Raw genomic sequence first — 17,995 nt, forward strand, 5'->3', positions numbered from 1 at the left:
CAGTAGCTTTTTTTCTGCACGAGAAGTGATTGCTTCGGGCTGCCTTTCCCCCCCCCCTCGTTTTCCTCTTCCGCTTTTTTCCCCCTCTCCCCCTCTTCCTTCCTAACTCTGCCTGTCCTTTCTTGACTGTCAAGCTTGCTTAGGTAACAATTCTTGGTGTGTCTGTTTAATGAGCAGATCCGTGCACTAAAAGGCAGCCAACTACAGTGGTGGAATCAAGAGAGAGAATGAGAGAGAGAGAGAGAGAGAGAATAATGAAATAACTGGGGAACACACCACTTCCCGAGAGCCGGAATGGGCTGTAGGAATGTAAAGAAAAATATTACTTTAAATTCCTTGAAGAACCGAAAAAGATAGAGTAGAGCAAGGCAGGTGATCCTGATGGGATTCAAGCCATTACCTTCTTGCTAAGGGGATCTGCTTTGTTTAGTTCTAAATAATAATCTCACATTTCATATTCCTCTCCCCCCTGCTCTTAACTTAAAGCAACGACCCCATGGAAGAGAAAGTGTGCCGTGCGCCCTCCGTCCCCTCTTTATCTCTTTAAATGTACTTCAGATAAAAGCAGAATCCAGTCAGGTTAGGGCCTTCCCAATCTTATTACTCTAACGCAAGGTTGTTCAACATACTTTTCTACAGCCATCTACTGACTTCATGGTGCTATTGCTTCTGCTGTTTTAAGCTCTGCCGAGAGTGAACTGACTACATGTGGAAAAGGAAAATGTACTCTTTTTGGTAACTTAAAATATGTATCTGAAAATTGATGGGCTGGAGTGAAGGGGAGAGAGCTTCCAGAATAGAGAGAACAACTAAAGAATATATACGTATAATTCTTGTTTTGTGTTTGTGTGTTTTAATTCAAGACAAGTTCCTAAACGATTTTAGCATTTTAATTAGGGTTCAAATTACGTTACAGTACAATCCTATACTACTCAGAAAGCAATCCAATTGACTTCAATGGAACTTACTCCGATGTAAGTGTGTATCAGATTGCTGCCTTAGATTTTTAACACCTCATTTTAAGAGTCACCAGTTCCTTGGGATTTTCTGGCTCAGGATTTGAACTTCGCTCCAGCTAAGATAGAAACCATCAAAAAAAGGCAATTAATTTATTGCCTGGATCAATAGCACAGAACCTCCTTCCCTATGGGAAAGGACAACTGTGGATTCTTCTCTTCTGGAATATGCAATGTTTCTCTAAATAAAATCCTTCTGCATACAGATGGAGGAGGAGGAAGAGGAGAAGAATCAACAACTATAGCAGGAGTGGGCAGCACATGGGCTATGGGCAAAATTTAGCCTCTCTGGCCATTTTTGCAGCCCCCAATACACCCCGACCAAATTTGCCACTGTCATAGTGGTGACAACAGTGTCAAGAAGTGGTGATTTCCTTTTAAAACAAGGTATGTGGAGCACACAAACCTTTTTGGGAAGCCGAACTGTGTTCCCTACGCACCGTTTTGGTTTTGGCTTTAGCCACAGCACCAAATTTCAGTGGCAAAATCAGTGATGTAGTGGTAGCAATTTTGGAGGGGATGGTTGCAGCCCCCAGTGACTCCCGGGAGGGGAAAATTGTCCTCCAGAGCCACAGAAGTTGCCAACACCTGAACTATAGCATACGTCAGGATGTACATCAGAACCTGATGGTAATTTGCAGATCACCAGGGATTTCCAACTCCTGATCATTTAATAAGAGCATCAATACCCCCCTGCTAAACTACTGAGATAAAGGAAAGCTTTGTGTGTGTGGGAACCAGTACGTATATGAAAGGACTGTGAGCCCAGCTCCATTACTGCCCCCCCCAAAACTAAAAAAAATAAAATAAAAATCCTGCTCAGAGTCACCCTGGTTCCTTAATTCTATTAGTACAGTATATGTCTCCTCTTCCACTATTTTGTTCCTGGCTCTTGTTGGAAGACCTCACAGTTTTATAATATAATGCCTACAGCCTGCCTGCCCCTGGTGTAAGCATTAATTGCAACACTGGAGATAGGAAATAAATATCTCCAATGAAATTTACATAAAATGATCATTCTTTGGCGACTAATAAGAATATTGAAAGATCTGGTGAAAGAGTACACTCTTTGACATTTCAGAGATGAAAACAGGGACTGTACTTGTAATGCTATTGTCATCACTGTCTAGACATCACACAACCACTTGTGTGCACACACAGATGTACACAAACATTACTATTAAGCACTGCTGAAACGTCTTCTCAATGTATTAGGTTTTGTGTGGGTTTATAATGTAGTGACCCAACTAGAACTAATTTAAACACAGAGTCCTGTTTGTTCCTTTGGTAAAATATATAATTCTCCTATATGTCCCACAGAACATTGCAAATTCAGTATGAACTTTGCAACTGCAGCATATGAAATGGCAGGCTATGCAGAACATAGTGACTTAGTGTTCATGCACATTAATACATGTGTATGTGGCATGTGCACTAGATATTAGATGCATACAGAGAAGGGGGAGGAAGGAAAGAAAAGAGTCTGAAACAGAATAAATGTCAAATCTAGCAAACTCATGCTACCTTTTTTTTTTAAAGCCAATTCCCCAAATCTCACCCAAATTTACTGGGGCAGGTGCCAAACAATAAAGATAATTTAAGTAAATGAAACACTGGGGATGGTTCTGAAATGCTCATCATCCAAATGTCTCCCTAGATACGATACTAGTTGCCTGGCCATTCTGAAGTGATATTGAATCATTGGGAGTTGTCCATGGTTCTGCTTTCTGTTTCTGAATTTGGTACAGAGCTCTCTGCAGGCACAGTGTGCCGCAACTCTTAGTTTCTTCCTGTCTTCTCACCTTCCACATTTTAACTGTGTGCATGTGCATTGTTTAAGAGTGTACATGAGCATACAGCAAACATAAATCTACACAAGGTTGTATCAAAGGTCACTGCTGATTTGGTGTTTTACCAACATGCAAAAGCAGGTGTGTGCATCAGTAAACCATTGTACAGAATGAATCAGTGCACTCTTATGTACTATCATAAGAGTGCTTGTGTATAGACATGTCCACATCGCTAACGTCGGGCCTCGAGATGCAAATTCACTGAAGGAACTGAAAGCCATGGCAAATTGGGCACGTTGCAATTCCAGAATTATAAAAATCCTCTAGTTATCCTGGAATTAAGGAGAGGTGTAATGCAAGGCAGAGTGAACTAGAGAAACAATAACCAGACAGAATCCTCTCAACCTTATGAAACAGTCTTATAAAATATGCACATGCCCATTAAACAAACTGCCCACTATCCACACCTTTCCTTTTAAAATGTAGGTGCATTTGTGGGTGCTCAGTCCATCAGCTACAGAAAAAGGAACTTGCTTGAAATGAAGTCCCTGGGCAACTGACATATTAAGTCGAACCATACATGGGGGTGGGGAGGAGGATCTAAATAATGTAAAGGCACTGCCTAAATCATCAACTCTTTTAAAGTGATGGGGCAATTGTCAAATGGACCAGCCTAGAACAAGGTTTATCAAGATCCTGCTCAGAGAGAGAGAGGGAGGGAGGGAGGGAGGGAGAACTTTTATCCAGACTGTCAAGCAAACAGCAATTTGGGTACCCTTAAAGCTCCCCAAAGTTGGGACCTTTTTGTTGTTCTTTTGCCTCAAGCCAAATGGCTTTGGGCTAGGATGTTTTACCTCCAGCTGGTCAAGCCATGTTGGTTGGGAATTATGTAAATGGCAGTCCAACACACGAGGGGACATTTTTCAAGCACTTTTGCCTAGTATAATACATTTAGGTACTAAAGTACGCATTTCTGTACACAGTTGAAGAACTACATCACAACATTTGGGGAAGTGGGAATACAAGAGGATAACTACTTTTTGGTTTGCAGTTTAGTTTGGGAAGTGCAAATTATGCCAACTCACATTGGTGTGCAAACCCTAGTTCACACTTCTGGCTAGACTGATCTGTCCTTCCCATGCCTTCCTGGGAGAGAGCAAGAAGAGAGCATGGGTGGCAAAAAGAGGCGAGGAACTGATGGCCCCGTCTACTTTTGGCTCTCAATCCATCCAACAAAAAAATTAGAGAGACTATGTGTACGTGAGTTGAAATGTCTAGCAAAAGGCTGTTCCAGGTTGTGGTTGTTTGATAAGAATCACAAATTTACAGCTATGGAAACTTTTTCTTAGATCTGTTGATCTCTCTTTCTCTCTCTTGTGCATGAACATCTGAGGACTGGCAAGTATCTTATACCAGACCATTTGAAAATGAGCTACTCTTGCAAACATGCAGTTTAACAATCATATTCTAGCAAATGTGTAACAAAAACAGCATTTATGGGGGAGGAAGGAGTAATCAGGGTCTAGTTTAGAGCATTACAACCAGCCCAGTTTGGATGGCCATTCAAGATGTTACATGACACTCTACTCTGTGCTGGATGTGAGATGGGTCCGTAAGCTTTAGCATGGAGTCGTCATTGGTGTTCTATATCTGAATGTCGAACCCAGCCCACTTGGTGTCTCGATTAATTTGTTCTGAGGTATATACCCTGCCTTTCTGTGGCAAAATCAAACTAGAGGTGGCTTTCTAAAACAGAAATATAAATAACATTAAACATTATCCAAACAATAAAACAAAACAAACAGCCTGCAACAAAAACTTGCAGGTTTTCTGATTTTCTGCCTTCACCAGCTACAAACACTCATTGTTCTGTGCTAGGAATAAGCAAAATGGCCTGTGTGACACTCGCAGGGTGCTCGCCCCACTGCTGCTGCCACCCCTGTAAGCCAGGCAGCACGACCCTCCGCCGAGCATTCATGAGGCAAGTGCTCTGCAACTGCTGCCGAAATCACATAATTCCCCCCTTTCCACTCTAATGTCATCTCCATCAGCATGAAACAGGGAAGTGCAGAATTTCCAGAGACTCCAGAAATTGCACATTTACCCCTTCCATGCTAATGGCAACCGGCATCAACACGAAAAGGGGAAATGTGCAATTTCCAGAGCCTCCCTTTCATGCCAATGGCAGCCAGCATTTACCCAGTGTGTGTAAGTGTGAAGGTTCGGCAACCAGGGTGGCTGGGTGCTCAGTGCACATGGGGGCCTCAAGAGCACTCGGATGCAGGTCTGCAGTTAAGCCGCCTGTGCCTGACTGGCTCCGTGAGGGAGGCTGCCCTCACTGACCCAGTCGAAAGCTCGAGACAACCCTATTCGGTGACTACTGAGCCTAGAACAGTGGGCAATCTACACAGTATCCTAGGAGGTGTTGATATTTAGGGCCCTCAGAGTCAGATGTCAGAGTCCTCCTGCTCCTTCTCCTATTGGAGGTTAGCTGTCATTGCAGCTATTTTTTTATTTTTCATGCTGCTGCTCTAAATAATTGTATAGAAATACAGCTATACCATTCCTTCAAGTTAACTAAAAGCCTAGCTACAGTTATCCATGCTCTGATAACCTCTCATTTGGATTACCACAATGCATCCATGCAATGCATCCGTGGGGCTGCCTTTGAAAACGGTCTGGAAGCTTCAGCTGGTACAAAACAGGGCAGCCCGTTTACTAACAGGGACTGGCCGGCGAGATCACATTACGCCAGTCCTTTTACAACTTCATTGGCTGCCAGTCCAAGTCCGGGCCCAATTCAAAGTGCTGGTATTGACATTTAAAGCCCTAAGTGGTTTGGGGACAGGTTATTTGAAGGAACGCCTCCTCCCATATTCAAAGTGTTGGTATTAACATTTAAAGCCCTAAACGGTTTGGGGCCAGGTTATTCAAAGGAACGCCTCCTCCCATATGTACCTGCCCAGACCTTAAGATCATCTACAGGAGCCCTTCTCCATGAGCCCCTGCCAAAGGAAGTGAGGCAGGTGGCTACTAGGAGGAGGGCTTTCTCCGCTGTGGCACCCCGGCTGTGGAATGAGCTCCCCAGAAAGGTCCGCCTGGCACCTACACTGTACTCCTTTCGTCACCAGCTGAAGACCTTTTTATTTTCTTAGTATTTTAACACTTAATTTTAACTTAAATTTAAATTTTACTGTTTTATCTCTGTATTTTAATTTTATATCAATTTTGCTGCATGGTTTTTATCCTGGTTGTGCTTTTTATACTGTATTTTGTATTTGTGCTTTTAACCTGTTGGTTGTTTTATTATGGTTTTAATTTTTGTGAACCGCCCAGAGAGCTTTGGCTATTGGGCGGTATAAAAATGTGAAGAAAAAAAAGTTCTTTAGCCATGATGTTCGTCTTCTTCATACCAACCTTTTCCCTTCCATTTTCTCCTGTATAATGAGTTGGAGTATGTGTATTTTTCTCCTCAAATACTATGACCAAGGTATTGTAATTTTCCTTTTTCGATAGTATTTACTAATTCCATTTCTTTATCCTATGTAGTGCATCCTCATTTGTTTTTGAGCCAGTCCATGGTATCTTCAACATACGTCGGTACTTCCACATTTCGAAAGATTTGGTTTTCCTCAAATTGTTCTTCTTAAGTGTTCAAGCCTTCACTCCATAAAATAAAATTGAAAACGTAGGTCTTTTTTGGTGAGGGGGGGTGGGATACAGCAGATGCTAAATCTCACACCTTTTATGGACTTAATATAAACCACCAAATTTCAGCCCCATAGAAAGGATTTGCCGTGCCTCTGAAAGGTGCTCTGGCAATTCTGCAATATGGATGAACAAACCTTGACTTTATTTTCTCTATATATATTTCTGCCTTTTCCCATGATCAAGTTAGTTATTCACCCAAACAGATAGGCTGATTTCACACAGCAGACATGAATTACTGTTGCTTGCTGTAGGTATATAAATGTACCAAATTCTGCATCATTTTCCCCATGCAGAAGTACAGATCAGAAGAGTTTTCCGTCATAAGCAATGCTGACTAAATGGTGCAACATGCTTACCAATGAAAAGCACAGAGAACAGTATAAATTAATGCAGATTTGATTCATTGTGCAACACATGTGCAACAAATGATGCTTAATATGTGCCACCTTTTCCTGTTTTTAAATTTGCAAATAGCTGCCTGTTCTGAACAGTTATCTGCAACACTGAACAGGTGGTTAAACTGGTTATAACATCTGGAGCAGAAAAGCTCATATATTTGTGGCATCATTCCCTAGGAAAAGGGAATGTCATGCAGAGGTAGATGAATCAGTCTATTTCTGTTCTGGGTCAATTTCACATGTATAATGTAAAATCCACCCATAATAAGTGTGTTCTGTTTCTGCATTAATCTGCATTTAAAAATCACAGCACTGTACAAGATTTGCGCTGGAATATAGACTATACGTATTTAAATACATATTTCTAAATGCATTTTCTCAGTATTTCCTTTCAAAATACACATTTTAAAATGTAGTCTGCCTGTCCCCAAGCTGAGATCTACATTGGGACTTTTTGGAAGTAGGAAAACCGGTGGAGCAGGTCAGATCAAAGATTAAATTCCTCAAGTATGTCTATTCCTCAAGTATGTCTATTCCCAGTTGCAGAACAGAAGCTTAGCAAGGAGCTTTGCGCTGGCATAAAGGGACGGTCAAGAAAGAAAAGGAGTAAATACAGCTCAAGTCATGCTCCCTTTTCTCCTCCCCTTGGCTTGCATAAACTTTCTGTAATGCAGCTCCCACCCAACAGACGGCAATGGGGGTGTTTGAAATTGGCATCAAGAGAGGCCAACCTGTTCACTTCTAATAATGATCCTTCAACCCAATGTGTCTGCTGTGCCACATATTAGATTATTCCATATTAACTTAGATAATAATGCATTTTCAAATATCACATTAGAAGGAATTAGATTCCAGTGGTTAAACTGAAAATAAATTTTCTGATAGCGCCATAGTCAATCTGATTCCGCGCGCCTCAGGAGTGCATATGAGGCTCCAGAAGTTTCGAAGGGCGGTTAAAGATGTTATTAATACGATAAAAGAGTGCGCACAGTTATAGCACATAAATCATTTTTACATCAAAATTTTCCCTGTTTTTCTTTTTCTTTTTTGGAGTAGAGGCTCCATAGACAGCATATAAAACTTCTCTGAACTGTGCCTCAGGGCTGTGTCAACTAATTATTTCTGTATTTGAAATTCTGTTCATTATGAAATTGATTACTCCAATCAATTTCTTCATCTTATTCCCGGAAACAAGTCAAATGGCACTCTCTGGTGCTACCACCCATTAAAAAAAAAAGAAGTACAGAGATTTCCTTCTGTAATTATGAAATACATCTTTTGTTAGAATACCCCTCAACACACACAATTTGACTGTTAGAACTGAAGCAGACTGTCATCAGCATCATGAGACGTAGCATCTCTTAGTTGCACTGTATCACTGTTGGCATTAGACGGGGCAACTGCATCTTTGAATGCTCACCTGGCTCAACCCCTCTATAGCTGGTGGGCACCATCCCAGTGTGCCCTTTGACCAAGCAACACATTTGATTACAGAAAAGCCCTTAGGGAGCACCTTCCACTGATGGGCAGGGATGAAGGCAAAGGGAGAAGAGCCAAACTATGGAAAGTACCACCCTAATTTAGCTTAAACCTTTTACTACCAGTAACTAAGCTTTTGGAAGGACATTCAATTTTTAGAATGGGGGGAAAAAACTTGCGCAAATCCAGTGAACTACCAGATGACTGGTGGTCAGGGAAGGGAGTAGGGGAAAGGGATGTGGACATATGGGAAATCTTGGAGAGCCGGACAGGGACCTAAGTGGAGTGGGATTTGTCCCCCCAGACCTAAGATCCTCCAAACCTAGCTTTGATATATCCATAGAGAGGTAGTGATGCCAGAAAATCCAGACAGCATGGGACTTCCACAGGGGATCCATCCAATAGAGCTTCATTGTTTTATAGCCCCAGTTCAGCATGCTAGAGAGGACATCATGGTACAGGATGCAGGAGTAACTTAGTAAGGATGGGTGAACTCCCCTGAGTCCTTTTAGCGGTGCGCTTGCCAGACTCCTGCCAGTTGCCTGACCCTGGCATGCATGTGGGTTAGGCTGCCAGATAGTCTGCAGGTGCCTGGTGACAGCAAATGCCTTTTTTTTTTGCACATGCACTGTGATTTGCACAAATTCATGGGTGGGACTATTTACAGAAATCACAATTCATGCAAAATCACAATCTGTGTAAAAGTACAGGCGTGAAGGACCATGTACATCTGCAGTTTTGCAAAATGTGCTATTTACACCCATGGTTTGGTGCAAATCACAACTCCTTTAAATGTTCCCTGCCATGAATTCATGCAAAACCTGATTTGCACACACACAAAAGTATGGGAAATGGTGAGCTTGCCTGAATCAGAGTCTAGACAGCTCCAAGATCCACCAGCCGGCATTTGCAAGAGAGGGGGGAGTTGGCAAAAATCCACCGAGCTCCTTCCGGATGTCAGATTCCTCTGACATTCCTACACTGGGTTGGCAGTTTTGACAGTAAAGAAGGATTGAAGCCATCCTCTAGCTCAGATTAAAATCTGAGCTGGGGAAGAATTTATGAGGCCCTAATGCACTCTGAGGTGAGCATTCTGACCCACCAAACTGCATATTCCTCAGCATATTTCCATCACTGGAAGTAAGATGCCTTGATCAGTTCTAGGGATGTATGAGAATTTTGTTGCTGTTCATTTACGAGCAGAACTTCCCCGTCTACACCCCCAAATGCAAGCATATAATTTGTGGTCAAAACCTGCAGATTCCTGAGCTCGCAATACTCACCTGCAAAATGCATACTTCAAGGAAAAAATGTGTATTTTAAGAGGGTGCATTTCGTAATATGTGCCTGTCATGTTTTCATCATGAAAGGCACGTTCGAGTGCATGTTAAAAAATGCACCGAAATGTATACTTGCCCCATTTGAATGGGGCAGGGGGAAGGAGGCTGCTAGCAGGATGAGGCAAGCCATGCTTCGAGGTGGAACGCTGAGAAACTCCGGAAAGCTGAGCCTCGCTGATTCTCAGCCCCCTCTTCAGTTTGCAAATCTAGCTGGAGACGTGGTTATGCGACCAGCCACATGCTTCTGGGGACCTTTTCTTCTTTTCAGCTGTCCCACTTACAAGCTCTCAAGACGGAGCAAAAGCTTGCCTAGTGAATTTGGTCATTAGGTCTTAGCTCAAAGCACTGAGCTCCTATTCAGGGACGCCTGCGTTTTGTTTTACGGGGTGGGCGTCGTAGAAAGAAAGGGAATAAAAAAACGGTGCTCTAGCTGCCACTTCGTTTGCGGGTTGTCTCTAAAGATTCCTTTTGCTCCTTTTGTGTCAATTTGAATACGAGGCCATTGAGGGCTGTAACTCGAAGGTCAGCACTGAACCACTGCAAATGGCTTCATTCATTTTGGAAGGCGTTTGTTTCTCTCTCTGATGACAAGTCCAGCCACCCCTGTGAAGGATACTCCAAAAGAGCACTTTAAGCAGAATCGATGTCATCCAAGCTTTAAAATGGCCGTCGAACCCCACTGCTGCTCAGTGGCTCATGAACACCCTGGCCATTTCATGTCAGCTCTGGTTTTGTCTGTGTTAATCGATTCTAGCCTATATAATTAGTTTCCAGTTCTACCTTTTACAGTGCTTGGGCAGCTGAGGGAAAATGAGGTAGAAAGAGGGGAGGAAAGAATTCTCAACCTGGAGAGTTGGGAAGAAGGAAACATTAAGGGGGAAAGTTCTGCCAAAGTGGTAAATAGAATTTTGAATTTGACCTTGTTGTAGTCATTCAAGTGAGGAGCAGGCCTTGCTGTGCTGGCTGAGGTTAATGGGAGTTGTAGTCCAAAACATTTGGAGAGAACCAAGTTATGAAAGGCTGGGTTAGATTGTCAAAGCTAGCTTCACATCCCTATTCGGTCATGGAGTTGAACCCAACTCACAGGGTCGATGTGTGAATAGAACGGAAGAAACAGGTTGACTGCTCTAAGCTCCTTGGAGGAAGGGTGGGATAACATTATAGTAGCAATAAATTACAATACACGAGCCAAATTTCACTTGTCCAGGTGGCATAGATGTACCTTAATAATTCTCCCGGGAAAGTATTTTAAAAAGAAGGGGGGGAAGCAAGTGTTTAAATTGTTCTTGTTGAGAAAAGGTGGGCCACATTTTCACAGCTCTTAGACATTGCTAAGGACCACAACCAAACTGAAAGCCCATGAATGTGTGAGCAACTTTCCGATCAAGGCCCAAGTCATTCCCTCTCTCTGTCATTCCCTCCAGTATCAAACTCAGATGGTGAGCGCCGATAGAAGGGGAGTCACAGCAGGGCTACTGAGAAACAAAATGGAGGTAGAAGTGTGCATGGGTGAGCCATGAGGTCTGCAGAAGTATACTAAAAATAAAACAAAACACACATAATAGGGCAAACAATGAGGTTTGAATGTTGAGTGTCAGCTGGAGGAATGCTGAGACCTTGGGACGAGAGGGCTCCTTGAGGCTGTTACAGGTTGCGATTTAGTGCCAAAATGTGTGCCAGGTCCCACTTTTGTGTCACATCAATTTTCAGTGGCCACAAATCCCATGAGTTGATTGTTCGAAGATCTACTTTCTTTTCTTTGATTCAGAGCAGTGATCGTTCCGACACAGTGTAAAGGCGGCTCTTTATATCCTGATAAAAATGTGAGGATAACTTGAACCACTCCCACCCCACCACTCCCCTCCCCTCTCCTCCCCAAAAATCCCCACTGCACTTCCCAGAAATTTGTCTTGAGTTGCAAGCCAAGCGCAGCATGTGCAGAAAGCCCATTCATTCCATCATGTCTTCACAAAGAACGTTCTGTAGACAGTCTACAGTGGGACATCATTAGTGCCTCCATTGAAAGGCAGAGCTGTTCTCCAGTTCCTCTTGTTTTCTTGACCTAACAAGTATTTTGTTTTCATCCATTGTTTCCCTCCGAGAAACCAGAGTACCTAAGCATGAGCTGTCTTTCAATCACATGCCAGGGGAGCACTCCTAACCTGCTGAATGAGAGTGAAGACGATGTGGAAGTGTTCAGGACGATGTGCAGGGACCTGGGGAGTTTTCATTGCCAACTCCTTTAGGTTGTTATTTCCACACCTTCTGTTTTTAATGGGCTCGCCTCCCTCCAGCCCACGCTTAGCAAACCGGTTGCTGCCATGCGTTGCGCTGAAGATGCACGAGCGAAGTAACTTGAGATGGAAAACTCTCTTCCCCCTCCTTCCATCTTGTCAAGATAGCAAAAGCAACAGCGACAGGCAGAGTGACACAGCCTGGGAATGTGTTCTTCCTCTCGGTGTTCATGAGTCCATTTTGCGCCCAGTGTCCTGGATGATGGTGGTGGATGTACTGTAGCTCAGAAGTCATAATGGACCAAAATGCATAATTGTTTAAATAGAATGAAAAACTCTCAGGGTGTGCCATAATGACTTTGGCCATACTGTGCCATTAATTCCTACAGGAAGGGCTAAAACAAGGAATAAGTGGTGAGCTAGTAGTTGTGGCTGTGATGGAGAAGGGGGTGGTGAGGATACGGCAGATAAAAAGGCCACCTTTCACAATGGAAAAGGACAGGATCAGATGAAGCAGTGTTACGCTAAGGGCTCTGCTAAATGAGTGATTTATCGCACACTCACAATTGGCCACTCACAGAAATGTATGGGTCCATTACATGACATCGTCAATGACAAGGATGTCTCCTGCACTATCCCCTGGAAGTCCCACTGTTAGATCAATGTTCTTTTCACCCAAGGACGAAATCCAAACAGCCCTTAAGCACGACTCCACCATTCCAGCGACAGAGGGTTCAAAAGCGCTTTATTGATTAGTAATCAAGGCCTGGTCTCTTCAAAGGGAGCAATCAGACAAAAGACATAGGGAATATGGTACAGTATTAAAGCTTTCAAGGGGCAGGGCCCAGTAGCAGCATTAACCAATCAGAACATAACACTGAGGCATAGCTAATTATGCTAAACAGACCTGTAAACAATACCTTTGGCCTGACAGTAAGTTACAGAGAGTTAACTTCAACACAGACAGCTGGAGCCAGGACTCTTGTTTATATTAGTAATCAAGGATGCAAGGACGCACACAAGGAGACATTCTCATACAGGGCATTTTGACATTTTGCTTGGAGTGCAATGGAGATTTTACAGTTTCCTGTTAAAAATGGAGGTGGTTCTGCTAACACCACTATGGAAAGAACCACTTTTAATGTGACAATATTCAGGGGGAAAAGTATGATCTGCCATTGCTAGATTACACTTTCGCAATGGAAGTGAATGGACCACATGGTTTGAAGTGTTCAATTCAAGCCATGTGGTCGCCCCTCTCCGCCTGTGTAATTCAGCCCATAACAATTGCACAAAAGAAGCAGGAAGCATAAAGCCCTGGGTAAATAAAGAGATTTCCACTTAATGTAGAGATCACAGAATCAAAGAACAATAGAGTTGGAAGGGGCCTAAAAGGCCATCGAGTCCAACCCCCTGCTAAATGCTCTAAGACAGGTCACCGGTTTATCTAACCCAATACTGTTTGCTCTGACTGGCAGCAGAACTCCAAGGATTCATGCAGATGTATCTTCAGACCATCTGCCCAAGATGAAAGGTGGATACAGTCTGATGGCGCCTGTATCCGATGGTGGTGGAGCCAGATAAGTAGGGAGGGGGGCTTACCTGGCTCCGTCGTCCGCCACGGTCTGTGCAGCAGCTTCAACTGCCACCCAGGCCTAAGGCCAGTAATAGGCCTATTTCCAGCCTTAGGACTGGGCGGCAGTTGAAGCCACCGCACAGACCACGGCGGATGACAAAGCCAGGTAAGGGGGAAGGGGGTGTTACCTGTCTCCGCCGTGTGGTGGCGGATGGTGGAGCCAGGTAAGTGGGGGAGGGGGCTTATTCAGCCCCCATTTTGTCCCCACTTCTCCACTTACCTGCCTCCACCGCACGCCGCAGAGGCAAGTGGGGAAAGGGGGGGCAAAATGGTGTCCGAATATCAATCTGGACCTCTAGATCTCGCTTCGGATCCGGTTCCAGAGCAGATCTGGGGAGGTCCGGATCAACCCAAACCAGTTCGGGCCTGATCTGGAAGGTCCGGATTGGGATCCGAAGTAGTTCAGGGAGCGGATGCACAGCCCTAGTAGAGATGGTGAATATTGTCTTGCACCCAATCCCCATTTGCGTCTGTGACGCTGATCAATTTGCACGAATGGGAAACTGGTGCCAATTGAGCAGCAATCTAACAGGGAGCCCTAAATGTGAGCACGTGTTTCACTATTTGCGAACCTTTTCGACAGGCGCATGCTCGCATCCAGAGCTTCGAACAGGAGCATGCTCACAGCAGAAAGGAAATTCTCATACATCCCAAGAAATAATTTTGGGCAAAACTGTGCTGTGACAAAGCATCATCATTCCCTGCAGAGGAGGATAGGAGAGACTTCCTTCCTGCTCCCCAAGGGGCGGGGAATACATTCTTCCTTCCAAAACCATGACTGCTGTATTTTTTTTTTCTTCCTGGAAGGAAAGAAAAAGATCAACTACGGCGGTGAGGAATGCAGAACGACCACCCCCAACACACCCACCCACTCACATTCACAGAGAGCTTTCCTCCTTATCGGTTCCCCTTCCCTGAACATTTCTGCTCAAGAGGAAAAAAAGCTCCCACACTGGACGTGAACCTGTCTGGGGGAGCTTGAGGAAAGAGACCATGAGGCTGTAAACAGCAGGAGAGGGAAGAGCTTGTTCTGTTCTGAAATTAGAGGTTAAACGCAAAGCTGATACCCTCTTGTTTAGCTTGGCCCTGCCTTAATTTGCTTTAGAAACTGTTTAGTGCAAACTGGGAGTGGAAAAAGAATGCTGTATGTTCTGTATAGCAGTCATGGTTTTCGTCTGTTTCTTCCTGCTGCCGTGCAGGCAGGGACCTCCTGAGCTTAGCTATCATGGACTGTGTTTGTTCAGGGCACACTGCCCTCTTCAGGCACAGCAAGGAATAGGCATGGCTAAGATTAAGCCTTCAGACTGGCTGGCAGTATGAAACCTCCACATTGGCCGAGGCTGTTACACATATCGGCACCCCGGCCACCGGCTTTCGCTTGGGCAACCCAGCAAGCTCTTCCACCCCATGCTCCAACTTTCGGTACAAGCCATGGAATTCAACAGCATTGAACTAGAAATGGGTGAGAATGGGCGAAAAACCAAAACGGACAGTTTTACGCATCCAGGCCCAATTCTGAGTTTGAATTGCAGTACATTCATCTTATATTAGTGCTCATTTGGGTTGGCCGTCTCCAATTTTTAACAGGCTACATGGCAGGCAGGCAGGCAGGCACAACATGATCCTCTCTATAGGAATCACTGTACCTATTGAGTCTGGGCTGACCAGAAGATGGGTGAGAATTTCATTTCAGTCCGCTTTTGATAAGGATTTTGCAGAAGTGACAAATTTCTTCATATTTGCCATAGAAAAACAAATGCAGGAGAAAGTAAAACTGACAGATGCATCTATTCCTCCTCTGAACTGGGGACCCCATACCTAGTTTCAGGTACCACCAGACATACCTGAGAGTGGGTTGAGAAATGATCAGGCTTGATGTGACTGCTTTTACCTCTGAGCAATATTTTTTTAAAAAATCTCTGCCTTTGTTTGCTATGCTAATGCCCGATCCTACTGCCAATTCCACAGCCATTTATTCACTGATGCAGTTAAGAGGATGGATTGGCAAGCAGAAGACTTTTTAAAAGATTATTTTAGGAACTGTTATTTTATTTCGGGGGAAGGGGGAGACAGAATTAGCATAACGGAGTCAAGATATTGCTGAGTAAAGCTTCCCTGTTTTAAATATAGCTGCAAACCTATCTTACCAGAAAAAGTCAGCGTATAGAGAGGGTCGAACCTGTAATCTATTTGCTTGATTCATCCATTTCTAAGAGCAAAGCAGAATGTGCTAATCATACAGTTTTATACCCGAGAACACACCCATCACTGTGTGGGATCACTGTGGTTTGGAGTTCTACAAATGCATTGTGGCTCCTGCCTTCAATCAAGGGTTTAAGACATTTTGTCGAAAGACTCTCTCTCTCTCTCTCTCTCTCTCTCTCTCACACACACACACACACACACACACACACTCACACACACACACTCACACACATGCAAAACATGCTAGGAAAAACTCCTAGCTAATAATCTAAAGATTATGACCGAGGTGATTTGCAGAGGCTGAGGCCCTGCATTATTTTCAAATGGGAGTGACATCTTCTACCACATAGCTGTGGGAATTATAAAGTCAGCCCAATTAAGTCTCCAGGGAGCATACAGCAGCCCCCACTGCCCACTCATGAAGACCTTGTGTTGAAACGTGTTTGGCCTTTTTTACTTCACATTGTTCCTGTTAGATATTTGCTCTTGTGCAATTTGAGGTTGCACTTTTAATGCAATACTATTGCAAGCCTTTATTTAATTTTTGTACATTAAACATTATTTGTCTATTGCATATCTTTATATATCCTTAACTTTTTGTTGGGTATTATATGGTTAGAGGTTGGCAACAGGAGCTTATTTTCACTCCTGCTCTCCCACCCCTTAATCGTGTTCTTGGAACTATCTTACATATAATGCTGTTTGAAGATCTTTTGGTCTATAAGTGAAGGGGGCAGGGATGCGATGTCAGGTGTCCCCCCCTCCCCTTATCTTCCAATGTTTCGTGTACCCTTTCAACATCCAAACAGGGGCATATGAACACTACGATCTGCAGTTTACATCAACTCAGATGACCCAGTTTTGATCACACCGTACCCCGCACTGGTAACAAGGAAGTAATCCTGAATGTGTCGTTCATTATTTACTGGAACGAGCTGGTCCTAGAAACTAGAGGGTGAAGCAAGATAAGAGTCGTGAAAAACCTCCAGCATTTCTTAGAGTTCTGCAGCTACAATTGCTCTTCTGGCAGGTGCATGGAATGGAAGGAGATAGATAAGAAAAAAGAAAGTTATATAAAGATTTTTTAAATGCTTATTTGTTTCGTTGGTTTTTCTTTATTGATGTATTTTCTTTTTGTTTTTGTTTAGGTTTTTGTTTTGTCTTTGGCGGTGCTTCCTCAAGATTGATTGGGGGGGAAAGAAGCTGAAATGCACTGGACAAAATTTCCTTTGAGGTGAGTTGGTGAATGCTCAGACTCAGGGCCGGTGCCAGACTATTTTGCACCCTAGGCAAGGCAAGCTACCCACCCCCAAAAAAGATTGCTAACTTCAATTTTTAAAAACAGATGTTTTGTAGAAAAAAATAAAAAGCACAAAACTTGAACTTACTATGTTTTTTTCTTCTTAAAACAGCTTATTTGTATAAAACTGTGACCCTTAAAGGTCAGTACTGTGCCCCTCTGAGGTTTGCACCCTAGGCAGCTGCCTAGTTGGCCAAATGGTAGCGCCAGCCCTGCTCAGACTTCATAAACTAAAACGAAGCATACACTTCTCTATGTATTTTAAGACCAGGCAATTAAAAAGCTCTTCATCCAGATGCAGGACTCTCTTTGGGAAATGAAATCCCACCATTATATGGAACCAAATTAAACAAAAACATATGATGTCCCAATCGGAGTCCACCACGAGAAGAGCCTCCCAGTTTAACAACTCTGTTGTTGTCATGCAAAAGGTGAATATGCTTGGTTTCGAACACTGCCCAATAGCAAATTCAACAGGATGCCTCAGCTAATCCCAGTTGTCCTTAAAAACTAATGAGCCCTGCTGAATCAGACCAAAGGGCCATCTAATCAAATAAATATCCTTATTGCCATACAGCCATATACTACTGGGAAGGCTATCTCAGACCCTGGTTTTGGAGGACCCATTGGCAGGACACTCTCAATGGAGCCTCTTACTCAATGAGCCTACATTTCCCCACCATTATCAGCAGGTGATGTTGCTCCTCCCCTTTCTGAACATCGCTATCTCTTCTTCTCACCACCACTGGGCATGGGCCAGTAAGAGGGATGTCGCAGAAATCCATTTGGGGGTAGAATTTGATGAGTTTTTCTAGGTTTGGCCCTCCGTACTTCCTTTCAGTTCCTTCTGTGGGCATCTTGTGCATCCCTCCCCCACCCACCCACC

General features: G+C 43.6%; 1 protein-coding gene across 9 annotated transcripts in view; it reads right to left on the reverse strand.

Annotated features, from left to right (window-relative positions):
* The window catches only part of RBFOX1 (RNA binding fox-1 homolog 1), a 1,470,150-nt gene that overhangs the window by 690,413 nt on the left and 761,742 nt on the right, over positions 1–17,995 (reverse strand). The window lies entirely within an intron of this gene.

Source organism: Elgaria multicarinata, chromosome 17 (genome assembly GCF_023053635.1).
Source record: "Elgaria multicarinata webbii isolate HBS135686 ecotype San Diego chromosome 17, rElgMul1.1.pri, whole genome shotgun sequence".
NCBI classification, from domain to species: domain Eukaryota; kingdom Metazoa; phylum Chordata; class Lepidosauria; order Squamata; family Anguidae; genus Elgaria; species Elgaria multicarinata.